Below are 15,247 nucleotides of genomic sequence, written 5' to 3'. Positions count from 1 at the left end.
ACGGGTCCAGGATTTGTTCCAGGTTTTAAGGTATCTAAATCTAATTTCGATGAGTATATCCGATGGGCATTCCAGTCCAGGCTATGTTTGTTCCAGGTTTTTACGAATATATGAATTAAATATTCATATGGATAGATATGTACTGAGTGTTTTGCAACATGATTTGTTTAATACTTTCTGCATTCGCCAGTGTGACTGTTAGTATAACATTATAAAAGTTGTACTAGAATTCAGCTATCGTATAAAGAAAACTTTTTGAGTTATCGACAGCGAACTTTGGTGCAAGTATGTGTAAGGATCATTCTATTTGGCGTGATGTGACACGGATGTTATTTCTTTTTAATTGTAAATACTATAATATTCATGTATGAGAGTTTTTTTGTAGTCCAGTTTTGGAATAATATGTTACGATCTAACTAACACTTTACGTCATTATTATTGGCTGACAATGAATATTTAAAGGTTGCTTATAAATAAATTAGGAACTAATTAGGGACCCGGACGTCCAAACTTATTCGCACTTAGCGGGCGAATACCGTCACATAAATTTCCAAACGATCTATTTCTGTTTTCGATAGTTGCCGAAAGACTTTTCGTAATTCAATTAGCCGATTAGCCAGAACTTCTGCCTAATTGAGACGAATCAGTGACCCGTGAATCCAACCAAAAGAAACCCGAAAAAAATCAGCCCAAATCCAGAAGAAAGAAATATCAAATGTTTTCTTTCCTTTAATTTCTCGCCATTTGCAATACTTTTCAAGTTTGCGATGAGTAATGCGTGGGAAAGAATTCGGTTCCCTCAAATAATATTTCTTTCATCAGATCCGTTTTGTTCCAATCTCGACAAATTAGCTCTTTTGTTTCGACATTGAAAAGAGTTCGGCTTCTGTTTGCGGTCAGTGGGATTCAGTGGCGTTTTGTAATTTAAGGGACTTGCTACACCAGTAGCGGGTTAAGGGTTAAGATAATAATAAAATGATTTTAATAGTATTATATCTTTTTCATGATTGATCATAAATTGATTTTTTTTAGTACTAAACAAAACAATGTGATAAAGATAAAATAGAAATGAGTTAAACGACTATTTTTAAATTGTTTTTGTCAATCTCTGGCCAATGTGAACATCTTGTGATCGAACGTGGTCCTGAATATAAGAAACTACTGTACCCAGTGGTAAAGAAATGGTCTAACGATGATGTTGATCGATCAGTAGCAGTAACAACCAGCGAACCACGTACTGGTTAACTTAAAAAACTTCCTCAAAAATATCTTAACAAAAGCCTAAATTATCGTCAGTCGCTCGTTATGGTGAAAAACGTCCAAACCGTGCTTGTCTTTGCCATTATCAGCAAAGGGTTCTTTTAATACAATCCTTTGAAGATAAAGTAATTGCCCGTGTCCTGAAGCTTCCGTTCGAGCGTTTTTAGAGAAACGGGGAAAAAATACCTTTCGAACTAGATTTCGGGTTAGTTAGGACCTTTGACATTAAAAGTTAGCCTGATGTTTAGATAAAGGTAATTTTGTGATAATTTTATCGACGTTCTTGGGGCCGTCTCTTCAATCTCCGTTATAATCAGATCGTTTTTGAAGTCTAAAATCCTTGACATTGACTTAAATACCAGCATTTTCTAATGCCTATTATAATTTGACCTCTAGTCTCCTTTACAACGAGAAAGATTGAAATTATAATTTTGCTGGCCATTAGAGATAATTTTGACATAATATATGGAGTCAACATGTCTAGGCATAGTTAAAATGCCAGTTAAATTATTTTCATAAATCTAGCCTCATCTGCCTGAGTGGGCCTTTCTGAAATTAAATGTTTTATACAATGTGTCAAAAATACGTAATGTTTCCATGAACACCGATACAATCCGCTAGAGACACTGATTGGAAATGTATGGGCAAATACGTAAACAAATACCAAAACAGTAATGTTTGTAAGTAAGGGTACTGGTCAGAGTCGAAAGGAATAGATGAATAAGAATTGGCGAAGAAAAAGAAGTTAGTACAAATAATTTTATTGCCAAAAATGGCCATATTGAATTAAAACTTTCCAAAGATTAACGTAATCGCTAATTACGCTATTACCGAACAACACTTTTCGTGTGAACTAATCTGCTAACTGTAGTTTCGTGTTAAACCATCCTAACTGCAGTTTCGAAGCTTCACTAACTGTGATTCTAACTTGCCCGTAGATAGACGTGAGGAAAATTTTGTTTCAAGTTGTTTCTTTTGAGCAAACTTGAAAAAAGGTACGCTATCCATTCTCAATACTTTACTTTAGTTATATTATCCAGTAAAGATTACTGGACTCAGCCCTTTTGAACTTTTACTGCTTCTAATCCCATACACAGGTCTTTCAGCACAAGTTGAGGCGGTGAAGAACATAATTCACCAAGTTGCTGCAATGCGGGGTAATCGAAGAGGGTAATAGTTAGTGGACAAGTTGCATTTGAACCATTTATAAGGAGATTTATTACAACGTGTCAAATTAATCCAAGCATCAAAGCGCGAATTAAATCAATCCCCCATAACAATTTCCGACTGGGCCCGAACTAGCTTAAGGTTCCTTTCACTCGTACTGATTTGTAATATTTAATTTAAAACGGGGTATTTACACGGCAATATTGATTTGTATTGAATGTAATTGTACTGAAGACAAATTTATGGAAAAACTGTGATTTCGTTACGTGTGAAGAGGCGAAATCGAACCACAGAATATCTACCATCTTTTTATGTCTATCCCAGCATTGTCATGTACGGGTCGTGCTAATCAAAATACTCTATAAAAATAATATTTAGTCTGCTACAGCCCCTGCCTTGTATTTTCAATATCTGTAGATATAATCAATCTTAAGATTAAACATCATAAAAGTACTCAATACATAAACCTATAAAATACGGAAGATTAAACTGCATCGAAACGCAATGATATCCAATCTTCAGTTCTAAACTTTTCTATTCCGGAGCAGAGAATGCTGCATCATGAACTTGTTCGTGCTTCGGAAATTTATATCGAAAGTTATACAGAAGGCTTTTTGCACCTTCCAAGTTGGATGCTCCGGGAATATTCGCCACACCATCGATCAATTTAACAGCTATTGGTGCTTTGTCCTGTTTGAACGATAGTTTCGAAGTTCAATTATGCTTGGTTGCAAGATATTGTAATTGCAAATTACGAATATTGGCTGCGAAATTAAACGGGCTAAGCTTAGCACAGCGATTAATATACGCTAGTGCATATTAACTTTTTAATTTTAACTAATCTCTATGAGGTCATGGGGATGATAGCATCTGTCCGAACGTTCGATAGAATCAACGAACGAGCAGAGATCTGGCACATATCTCGGCCAACGAATTAGCCTACCTATTCAACAAAATAATCTTGCTTGCATTTTTCGGACGTATTTTCAGGTCAGCAATTTTGAAGCAGTATTTTTATATGTAGGTATGTTTATGTAGGTATGTATATTGTTATGAAGTATGTATTATTTCTATAGATTGAAGTTAATTCCCAATTGTTAACGTAACTTTAAATATATCGACCAGATAATAAACGTAGACAAATTAATATGCTATTACCTTATTGTAGACATGTGTAACAAAATATCTAATAGAACATGAGTTCTACCTTTTCGTACCGTACCGAATAGGTAGATATAGACGTGTATGTAATACAGTGTGATCTAGAGGCAAATTACAACAAAGTGGATAGCATAAACATCACTATAAAAAAACAGTTGTATGTGTAATGTGCCAACTTATATGATCGGTCAAACGCTATTGGTCTCTATAAATCCCCACCGGATACTAACATTCATTTATATATTTGGTTGAATGTATATCTTCTAAAATATCCCTCAGCGCCGTCCATGCTAGCCTCCGTTTAAACAGCGGAACGTTAAACGATTCCATGGCGCGTATCGTAATGAAGTATAATTGGGAGTCATGCCAAATAGTGATTACTGTACATCGAGGCGGTAGGCAAATGCAGGCGATCGTAACGTTTGGTTTGTTACCGAGTATTCGGTGCGGAGCTCGTGCTGAGAGGTTGCGCCAAATGTTGCACACTTCGAATGTTTACGGGGCATCTGAGTGCAATTTAGTGGTGCGAGGTTTGTGGTTGAAATTATTTTTAGTGGTCTGAGTTACTTACTTACCTATTTGCAACGCGAAGCGAATAGGCTATACTTTTCAGCAATCGGGGTTTCTTTTTTTCTAATATTTGTCTTGTATGATATTGTCAAAGACAATTATCGTTTTAATTATCTCTGACATACAATTTCTAAGGAGCTTTACAAGTGTGAATTTCCTACAGTTATCCAGTAGAGTGTGACCAGCCTACGCAACGCCCACGAGAAGAAAGAAAGGCTGATTAATTACATCCATACAAACTGGACTTGACCTGACCCTTAATTAGAAAGTAATTCACAAATTATTCTATGTACGAACGCCTTATTTTTGTTTTACGAATTCATCATTAAATACTTAGTTAATGTGAATAAATGTTAATTTAGTCCTTTACATAATTATTTTAAGTATTTATTCTTATACGCAAATTTTTCCAAAATATTTTAATTTCATCAAATTTTTAACTCGTATAAAATCTTAGTTATATCAATAGTTAAAGATTTATTAAATAGCATGGTATTCGGATTTTTTGCCTATCACCAGGTATAGAGGGCTGCCTTAATTATAATACTTACTGTAAACTTTGATACATAATATTGAGATAGCAAACGAACATGCAATCCATCTGATGGTATGTTACTGCTGCCGCCTATTGATATCTTTAATCAACCCCAGATAAGGTAAGATTCATACCTGAGGTCGATGACAAATGCGCCACTACGTGAAGACTAAGTTGGAATGTCTCGGAATGTCCATGAGCGACAGTAGCCACTTACCATCAAGTGGACTATATGCTCGGCTGCCACTTCTATATTATAAAAAAATCCAACTAGGTAGCATTAGTCGTCGATTAGTCGTCCTATAGCAAATATTCGTTTAATATGACTAATGAATATTATCTGGCAGTCAAATTGCACTCCAGTGCTTCGATAACACATATTTGAAACATGAATTTCTGTTTTAACATTGATTTATTTGCAATAAATATTGGCATAACGGATTAAAATCATGAATGAGTAAAATATAATTGAGTATTTTAATTTTTGTTTTCCCTACAGAAAATAGATTACTGATCGTTCCCAACGGTGTATAAATATCCTGGTATATGATAATATATTTCAATATTTTTAAATAAATAAATGAATAAATACTCTTTACTATTCATCTGTGTGGGTACTATAGTTTTGGTGATAAGTGACTTTTGGCCCTTTATCCCTCTAGTCTCGGGACCAGAATAAACGTTTGCTATTCCCTGTCGTAAGAGGCGAATAAAGGGGGCTTCTGGAGTTGCGGGCGGCAAATGTGGAAGCTCGAACCGCCTACATTACGAGAATCACGCGTTGATGTAGTGAACCTATATGGTCACCAGGTCCAGCTCGACCAGCGTACCACGCTCGGAGGACTCCGGATGTATTTCGTAGGAATGTCTCAGAAACTGACGTAGCGTTAAGGACGGATATTAAATTAACGAATAAATTCCAATAAAAATATATAAGAATAGATCCTATAACTGTATATACACCTTTTTTGTCTTAAGAAGAAATGCTGATTTATTATACATGAGTTACATTATTTAATTTTTTTTTTATCTTACTTTTTTTTAAATTTATTTCAATTTAATCACAAGTCTGATAAAGCACCCTAAATTTAAGGTAAAGAAATCGTAACATAGGTTTGTTATACGAAAACATCTTGAATATAATAGCGGTAGGCTCCCAGTTTTAGTTAGAACATTGGAACTTATTGCAGTCGGAAGCAGACGAGCTTCATAAACCCATTACTGTCGCACTGCTAGGCACGGATCTCGGAATGTAGGATTAATACATAGTCCAAGCATAGTGTACATTGGTTGATTTCACACACCTTTGAAAACAAGAGAAATTCCCTCAAGTATATAGGTTCCCATATTTCTGCTTGACCTTGTAAAGGTGATTTTCCACAATATGTGTTTTTTTGTTAAATATTGAAGTACCCCAAAAGACCAATTAAAAATACCTCGGATATCTTCCTTATCTCCCTTCAAAGGAGACCACAGCAGCGTTTAGCAGCACTGGTGTTATTAGGCAGAAATGGTGCCACCGGAGTCGAACCACAAAAGCTACTACCACCTTCACTTCCCATATACGATATATCTTAATAAGCAATGGATGTGTATTACACCACCCAGTAGGATTATGTGTTTTTCATTAAATAAAACAAAGGAACTCTACGAAAATGGAAAGGAACCCTAAGGCTTAAAGAAGTTACGATCAAAGCTAGCCTCCTTTTCCTTATAAATAAATCTTCAAAACCAACCACGTAATCAATTTATTAAGCAAAATAAAGCTTTGGATAAGAAGTAAATTATTTCAAGGTATACTTTATTTATAAAATAAATAAATCCGGTCGGTTATCCGATTTCTGAGTCAGCGAAAATTCTGTATAAAATGTTGAGTGATTTCTAGATTTCCAATATTAAAGGTAGAACTTTTTATGTTATTACAATTGAGTAACCACGCCATTCTTCATTCCAACGTTTTCTGTGTTCCGGAGATGCAATTTCCGTCTTCAACACTGTCCCACTGCTGGGCACAGGACTCCCCTCAGAATGAAAATGATTAGGCCATAGTCCACTGGGCGGGCCATGTGCGTAATTATGCATTTCACATATCTTTGAGAACATTTCCATTTTATTCCTTAGGAATAACATACAATAGTATAGTATTGCACTTGTAGTATAGTATAACACTACTTTGTCATATTGAGTTAATTTTGAAGGTGGTAGAACCCTTTGTGGTTCGACTCCGGCGGCACCACCGCCACACCTATTTCTACCTAATAACAGCAGTGTTAGGCGCTGCTGTGTGCCGGTTTGAAGGGAAGGGAGACAAATTTTTCCGAGGCGTTCCAGCTTAGTCCTCAGGGGCGGCATCCTCAGGGGCGGCATAGCGGCGCATCTGTGGCTGACCTCAGGTAGGAATATCTAATCCTATCTGGGGTTGATTACAGATGTCTATGGGCGGCAGTAGCCACTTACCATCAGGTGGACTGCATGCTCGTCTGCTACTCCTATATTATAAAAAAATATATATAAGTTACACATGATACATATGGATCTGGAAAGGCAAAATTACTAAAGCATTTACAGGAGAGCGATTTAAAGTTTTTATTTTTGTTTAAACTGGCATAATTATATCTGTTTCTTGTATTCTAATTGAAATATGCCTAAGGCAATAAATCCTTGTTGTATTTTTGTCTACGTGTGACGATATGTTGACAGGCGACAGCAACTTAACATTAGGTGCGCTGCATCCTCGTTTACCATAAAATTAAAAGTAAGTCTCTTGTTTCTTTATAGGCTTGCACTTAACCGCAATCTACGTGATATCTAAAACGAAGCAAAATCGCTTCCCACTCCATTGAACAATTACCGGTTAATTACATTATCCGTATAGCTAAAACATAATTTATGAAGTTCCTTACGCCGCTTCCTCTCCATCAATTCTCCATAAAGGAAACTCGAAGTTAAGAGTCAAGTTACCTAAAACAATAACACGGTTAATAATCATCATAATAAACGGAGAAAAGAAAACAGGTTACAAAGAGCGACGCGAAGTAACTGAAAGAATAAAAGAAATAATGAAAGGATAATCATTGCTTGGGGAGCAATAACGGTGCCTATTATGACGTGCAAGACGGACGTGGAGAAATTTAATAACAGCCATAACGGCTTATATATCTAAGATGAAGAAATGTACATTCATAACCTCTTGGATTGTGTGGCGTGGATGCCATGGGCAAAGACGAACACTTAAATACGTTTCCGAGGCGTTCCAGCTTAGTCTTTAGGGAAAGCGACGTATCTTGTAGGAATCCTATCTGGATTTGATCACAGATGTTCATGGGCGGCAGTAGCTAACCAACAGGTTGACTGCATGCTCATCTGCTACTCTTTAATTGTTTGTTTGGTTGGAAAGCAACTTGTCTGCTTGTCGAAGTTCTTGAAACAAATTTTGCTTCAAGTATTTTTTGTAATAACATTTTTACTTAAAAATTACTCCTTGAGTTACTTCAAATCTAAAATAACGTAATAACAGATTCTTAAGGGAAAGGTGAAAAATACAGGGCACAAAGAGTAAAACCGACTACCTGAAAGAATAAGGCAATAATGAAAGGAAAGTCATTGTTCAGGCAGTAATAACGGTGCTCATTATGACCTGAAAGACGTGAAGAAGTTTAATCACAGCTCATACCTGTCAGGATGAATAAAAATACCAGTAGACAATTTTCTTTCTTCCTCGTTCGTGGTTTAGCTTTAGATAACAGTTAAAACGCTTAGAAGGAATTTCTCAACGATTTATTCTTCCACATTCAACATTTACAATGATACATCTTTATCCAATAATCTTTCATATATCCTTTACAAAAAACATTGCAGAAATTAAAGGATGGATCATGCAAGATTCTTTCAAAAATATAAAAATAGAAAAGTATAAGTGACGTAATATATTCATAACGTTGCTCGCGTGTTATCTTGCGAATAATTATGACCATATGACACAATTGGACGCTTGGACGCTTTCTATACTCACAGCCCCACACTAGGATTCCTTGTAACGTAGGTGCCATAGACACACACATAGAAAACTACACAAAAACCCAGACCCAGAAACAGAAATCTAAACTATTTATTTGGATATCTGTCTGACCGGGGATCAAAACCGGGATCCTCTGTGTGCCAGAGCAGCATGGTGACCGCTCCGCCAGGCGGGTCACCAAATTGATATAAAACAGAATTTAAAGGTACCTGTTATTATTTCATTAAGGTGGTATCACCGCTACACAAATTATTGGTTATGTATTAACAAGAGTGTCAAGCGACACACAATGTGTTCGAGTTAGAATAGTTTGCTTAGTTTCAGGCGGACTTAAATAATCCAATCCAATTCGTGGTTCATTAGAAACATCTACAGATAATTGTCCACTGACATACCTTCCACCTAGTTTGCATGCTTAGTTGTTACGTCAATTTATAAAAAACTAGGGCAAGCTAAAGCAAGGTACTAGTTGAAGATGGGATGAGGGATAATCGTTGCTTGGGGAGTAATAACGGTGTTCATTATACAGGTAGCCGTAAGACGGACGTGGGGAACTTTAATCAAAGCTGCCGAGATGAAAAAATGTACCTTGGTTGGTTTAGTTCGAACCTTTGCGTTTATACTGAAAAACTGCGAAATACACAAAAAATGTTGAGATTTTCGTAGTTTCTGTATGTTTATTTACGTTGACGTTGATTGAAGTTGAAAAATGTAAAATTCGTGTCAAAAGAGCCGAATTTGGAGTCACGTGTCGCTCAAAGGCACGAGGAAGTACGGTTGAATTTAAAAGCCAAATATTTTGCAAAAAAAAAAACAATAATAAATACAATTACGATAAAAATAGACAAATAATTTATTTTCCGAAATTGCAATTTTATTTCATCTGAATTTTACATATTAATTTTAGAAAATAAATTATTTATTTAAACTTAATACTTACACATTGCCATAATAACAATTTCTTTGCAACATTTTGAATTATTACAATATCTAACATTACAATACAGTTGGTTATCATAATTCAAGATAACTAGCAGTTTTCGATAATATAAACGGCGAAGAACTCATACATTAGTTTAAGTATGATATTATGCATTACAAGTTTTTATGCATTCAAATCCTACTTAAAAATCAATTGTTTCAGCAGGTAAGTAAAAATGTGAAATATCGTTCCTTACGGAATGATAATGGTGATTACATTGAACGTACCTCGTAGATAAATGCAAAAGAACTTTAATTACGTTATTTATTTTGAAGGAAAAGAATAAAATATATCAATTGGGTTGACTTTCTTGTAATCCACATAACCTTATTTATTATTATTATTATATATATTATTTCATTTTTAATCTATGGTTTTCGTGGTATTTAAACATCGAAAGAAGATTTTAATGAACTTATACTTAGCGTTTCAAACTTCTGAACAATGTAATTCCAAGCTTTTATTTTTATTGGAATTTTACATTCTTATATAATAAACAAATGTAACTTACAATATATATATAGATACTGTTGTACGAAAAAAGTCAAAACAAAATCCCCGCTATTAAAACGTCAACTAGTTCATGTTAAAACGGGCCGATACCAAAAACGTTGATTAAAGTAAAATTTAACAGACATGTAAAATTAAATCTCATGTCAACTCGATAGCCGCGGACCGACAGTGGCACTCGTTATGTTAACAGAGGATTCGTTAGCGTTTGACGTATAGGTGCCAACATTGCCGAGGTGCAATGTTGCGAGTGATGCGTAGTGGAAGCTGTGATAGCCCTGTAATGTAACATTCGGATTCCCGTTAAAGATCCCGGATGTTGAATATATTTCTGAATAATTTAAGGAACCCTTCGTAGTGAGACCTGGGAGGCACCACCACCTTTCCATTTTTGCCTAGTGTTACGCACTTCTCTGCTCTGGTTTTAAGAGGGTGGTAAAAGAAACATATGTTGCCGAGGCATTTCAATTTAGTCCTCAGAAATAGCAACGCATTAATGGCCGATCTTAGGTAGAACTTAAATCTCCTCATAAGGAATCGTAATCCAACATCAGGTACGAATCTAATTTTATCTGTGGTGGAAGAGTGGAATTTCAAATACATATCTCTGAGTAAACGAACGGTGAATGACCCCGCTCTCACTGCCTAGGCCTCCTTCATCGGTGTTGGAGGAAGACCACCTTTAAATGTTTAAAAGTGGTGAGGTAGCTCAACCAAAAAGGAGTCTCAGGCTTGGTGGCAGTGAACATTTCCAAAAATACAACCTCTTTAAACGTAACGTAACCTAATAAGATATTTCGTGGTATATTCTTAAACTTGGTAGCAATAGTGCTGATGTATTTTTATCCAAAACATAATCATTAACGATGCCTTTTTACCAGTAAGCTTAGGTCAGTGAGCTTTCGAAAATCAACCGCAGCTTTTACCGACATAATTATACGTTGGAATTTTAGTTCTACACGAACAAAAAATATTGCTGATTATAGTTTTCACTCCAGTTAAAATGGATGGTTGATTTAGCTTTCATTAAATCATTAATAAACATATCGAAATCGTCTTAACATTTATTTTCTAATGATATGTGTGATTGTGCTTAACGTAATAATCAAATAAGTTTAAACAAAGTTTCACGTATACGTTACAGGAAAATTATGAGAAAATTATGCCAAAAGTAAAGAAAGAAAGTGAGGAAAAAATGGACTAAAGACTTTCCTTCAATATTTTCTTAAAAACACTGCCTTACTCTCGAACAATAAAAATATCGTCATCGTTCAAAACAAACAGAAAATACCAAAGAACATCAAACATTTTATGTTCAAAAAAAGTTGTAAAACAATTTTACCTCAAAACGGCTATCCGGGCATCCTAAAGCAACTTCCACAAAACAATCACACACACAAAACATCCGGTTAAATTTTCTCAATTAAATTTTCACGTAAAAATTCCCGTGCTGTGACGTCACCGGGAGGACGCGACAACCCCTCACCGCGAGCGAATGTCGACTGACGGGGCAGAACGAAACAGGGTAGTATTACTATCGACACAACCCCAGATCTTACGCGAAATCGCCATCTGCTAGTACGAAACTTGTGCATTAAGTGTTGCTTTAAACTTTCTTTTCGAAATTCGAACAATACGGGAATGGACTTTTATTTATCTTTGTATGCAACCGGATTCCGCTTGCCTGATGGATTCTGAAGAACTTTTAGATAAAAGTTCGATTTCGTTCAACAAAGTTATTTCAGTGACTTATTTTTTATAACTGCACTTTGCCTAGAGTACGTGGCTCATCTGTAAGATAAAGTGTCAGTCGTGCTAATATTTTTGATCTTAAAATAATTTTAATAGGCAAGTGGATTTGGAGCATAACTTGTATCAAATAATGCATGTAACTTAATGTTTTGTAACAGAAACAAATGACATTTCATTTGTTTCTGTTATAACTACATTTAGTTATCTAGCAGGTTAATGATCATCATTGCCATTCCACGTGACCACGTATTCTATCAAAGGCTTCAGTGTAGATAGCAATGGTACCTTCATCCTAAATCTTTTCTCAAAATGCAATGATTTCCATATAGAACAATTTTATTGTATGTCAACATAATTTTAATACTAATGGTAAAATAATTTTCATACTAATAGTTATACTCATACCCCTAGTAATTACTTTTCATTGTTACGTCTACTTTAGGTGCTGCCTGCTCTACTTAAAACTCAGCTTACGTCTGAATATTTAACCACAACAACAAACCATCCTTTTTTTTTTTTTTTTTTTATAATATATGAGTAACAGACGAGCATGCAGTCCACCTGATGGTAAGTGGCTACTGCCGCCCATGGACATCTGTAATCAACCCCAGATAGGATTAGATATTCCTACCTTAGGTCGGCCACAGATGCGCCGCTACCCCTGAGGACTAAGCTGGAACGCCTCGGAAAAGTCGTCTCCCTTACCACACCCTTCAAACCGGAACACAGCAGCGCCTAACACTGCTGTTATTAGGTAGAAATAGGTGTGGCGGTGGTGCCGCCGGAGTCGAACCACAAAGGGTTCTACCACCTTCTTGACATCCTAAGTCTACGTCTTCCTACGGATTGCTTTTGTAAGTGCGTTTACAGTTTCATAGTCAGAGCAACTGTCTTGAGCAAGAGGGAAGCGAATAATTGGAATAATAAACCTAGGAATCTACACTAATAGTTTCATGCTATTATTCCTTTCTCTGTTATTATAAAACCTTTAGAAAGATCTATGTTTTTATTATACGGGATTAGCAGACGAGCATGCAGTCCACCAGATGGTAAGTGACTACTGCCACCCATGGACATCCGTAATCAACCCCAGATAGGATTAAATATTCCCTGAGGTCGGTCACAGTCGCGCCGCTACCGCTGAGGACTAATCTGTAACGCATCGAATAAGTATGCCATATGAGGTAGAAATAAGTGTGGCGGTGGTGCTGCTGAAGTCGAACCACAAAGCGTTCTACCACCTTCTATCTAGAACAAAAACTAAACACTATTTATCTGCCTGACCGGGAATTGAACCTGCTTGAATACCTCGACATGGCAGACGGATGATTAATGTACCACGCGGGTCGTCCCGTGATTAAATGATTCCGCCCTAAATATTAAAGGGATTGCTTGCGACACGCCTAAAGGCACTTCCTGTAAAATACGGACTTTGTTACGGATTTAGTAGGTATACCCTAAAATGTTTGGGAGACTGAAAAGATATATTCAGGCCATGGGAGCAACGTCCTAGTTGAATTAATTACTAGATCGTCACAACTCGTTCATATTAAAATAATTAACTCTGTCAAAGCATTTTAATCTCGCATATTTGACTTGATTATTCGAGTAGTTGAATATTTTGTTGCATCCACAGAGTAAAGTTATTTAAGAGATGCTACGTATTGGAGCGCGTGACAACAATTATCTCATACATTTCACAGTAATGTAGAATTATTATTTTATCCGAACATAATTATGAACGTTTTATTATTTGTTACTTTTTGGTTACCAACTTTTCACTTGGAAAACTTTTCACAATGTTTGTCTTTTTATTTATGTGTACGAAATATTTTTTCATAAATTAAACAGTTTTTATATGTCTTTCACTATTGGCATTAACTTTGTCGGTAAGCAATATCGATAAAAGATCCACAGATACCACACGTTACTCCTAATTTAATCCAATGATACGACGACAACTCTAAAGATAAATTTACGTTGTTATGACATATCAAAGTCTACTGTTATGTGACATACAGGAAAGCTCTTTAGTAACCCCTTACTTTGCTTATTCACGTTCGTTTATTTTCAATTCTGCTCGGCACATTTTCCTTTACCATGATGCAGCCTTTATTAATTTTCTACTCGTTTTTATTGTGTTTCAAAATAAAGAGAATCAAATTGTTGAGGCCAACGTTCTTTGCCGTAGGATGTTTCACATTTTGTTCTACGAGTACATACACTAGCACTAATTTCACAGAGAGTTTCTGGTTTGGGTATGCCTCTAATCTGTCATGCATATATTTGTCTTACCCAAGACACGACCCATTCCATAATTTATTACAGGCAATATCTTTCGTCACTGGCAGCCACATACAAGAACTATCTGTTTTAAGTGACATGAAACCACACAAAGACAAAATACCAAGCCCAGCAGAGATATCTAAATTTATATCTAGAAACTCAAAAGTAATTGACTCAGGATCCCACTGCATATGAAATTGTGGTGGCCAATGGGGCAAGGTCAGTTTTTAGAAGCCAAAAGCTGTTTGTTTAAAGATTTATGATATTAGGCTCAAAGGATCGCTACTTCATTTTTCGTTTTACTGGCTAATCAACTCACTCAAAACCACTAAATCTCAACTCATAAAATTTTAGTACTGTCTTACAACGAAAGACCCTCAGATCCTTTAAAAAGGGGTCCGTTCCATCCCTCAGGAGAGATAATGGGTTTTGTATGGCACAACCACTAAGGTGCCGTTACAAAGATACGAGGCTAAATTAGTTTTTGGCGATAAAATCCTGATAATAATGGGCACTAAGACGTTGTTTATAGTTAATGTGACCTAGATTAGCGAAGGGTGAAGAAAGCATTTTTAGCCAATGTTCTTACTTTTGTAACTAGATTAGGTTTCTCGAACTCAAAAGTCCATTACCTTCATCTATCCTCGGATTATGATAAGATTAGGATAATTTCGATGTTATTAAACTTTCTTTTCAAGAGCGGCAACTCAAAGTTCAACTTGGGGTCGGTAAAAGATATCTATGGCCAACTGTCCCACTGATAGTCACGGGTTTCCTCTCAGAATGAGAAATATTAGGCCATAGGCATTCATTAACAATTGGATGGCATAAGTATTTCCATGTAAAAATAGACCATGAAAGAAAAAAAGAAAATAAATCAATTAGTAAAACTAAACACAATACATTACGCTTGTAGTCTTTCGTGAGAGAACAATTCATTTACGACGAAACAACTCAATCGGGGTACAAGACGGCTTGCTTTCAAAAGTCAATTACTTTTAAAAAC

The 15,247-nt window shown here is 35.8% G+C and overlaps 1 protein-coding gene across 2 annotated transcripts in view; it reads right to left on the bottom strand.

Moving 5' to 3' along the window:
* Con (leucine rich repeat protein connectin) overlaps positions 1 to 11,691 on the bottom strand; it is a 292,778-nt gene extending 281,087 nt beyond the window's left edge. For both annotated transcript variants that reach the window (XM_073074015.1, XM_073074008.1), the window contains exon 1: positions 11,546 to 11,691. The gene's annotated coding sequence lies outside the window, so the exon portion shown is untranslated. The remainder of the gene's footprint in view (positions 1 to 11,545) is intronic.
* Between the last annotated feature and the right edge of the window lie 3,556 nt (positions 11,692 to 15,247).

Source organism: Epargyreus clarus, unplaced genomic scaffold (genome assembly GCF_041222505.1).
Source record: "Epargyreus clarus isolate Ecla_fem2 unplaced genomic scaffold, WU_Ecla_fem_2.2 ptg000001l, whole genome shotgun sequence".
Taxonomy (NCBI): Eukaryota; Metazoa; Arthropoda; class Insecta; order Lepidoptera; family Hesperiidae; genus Epargyreus; species Epargyreus clarus.
This window is presented reverse-complemented; position numbering and strand designations above follow the sequence as displayed.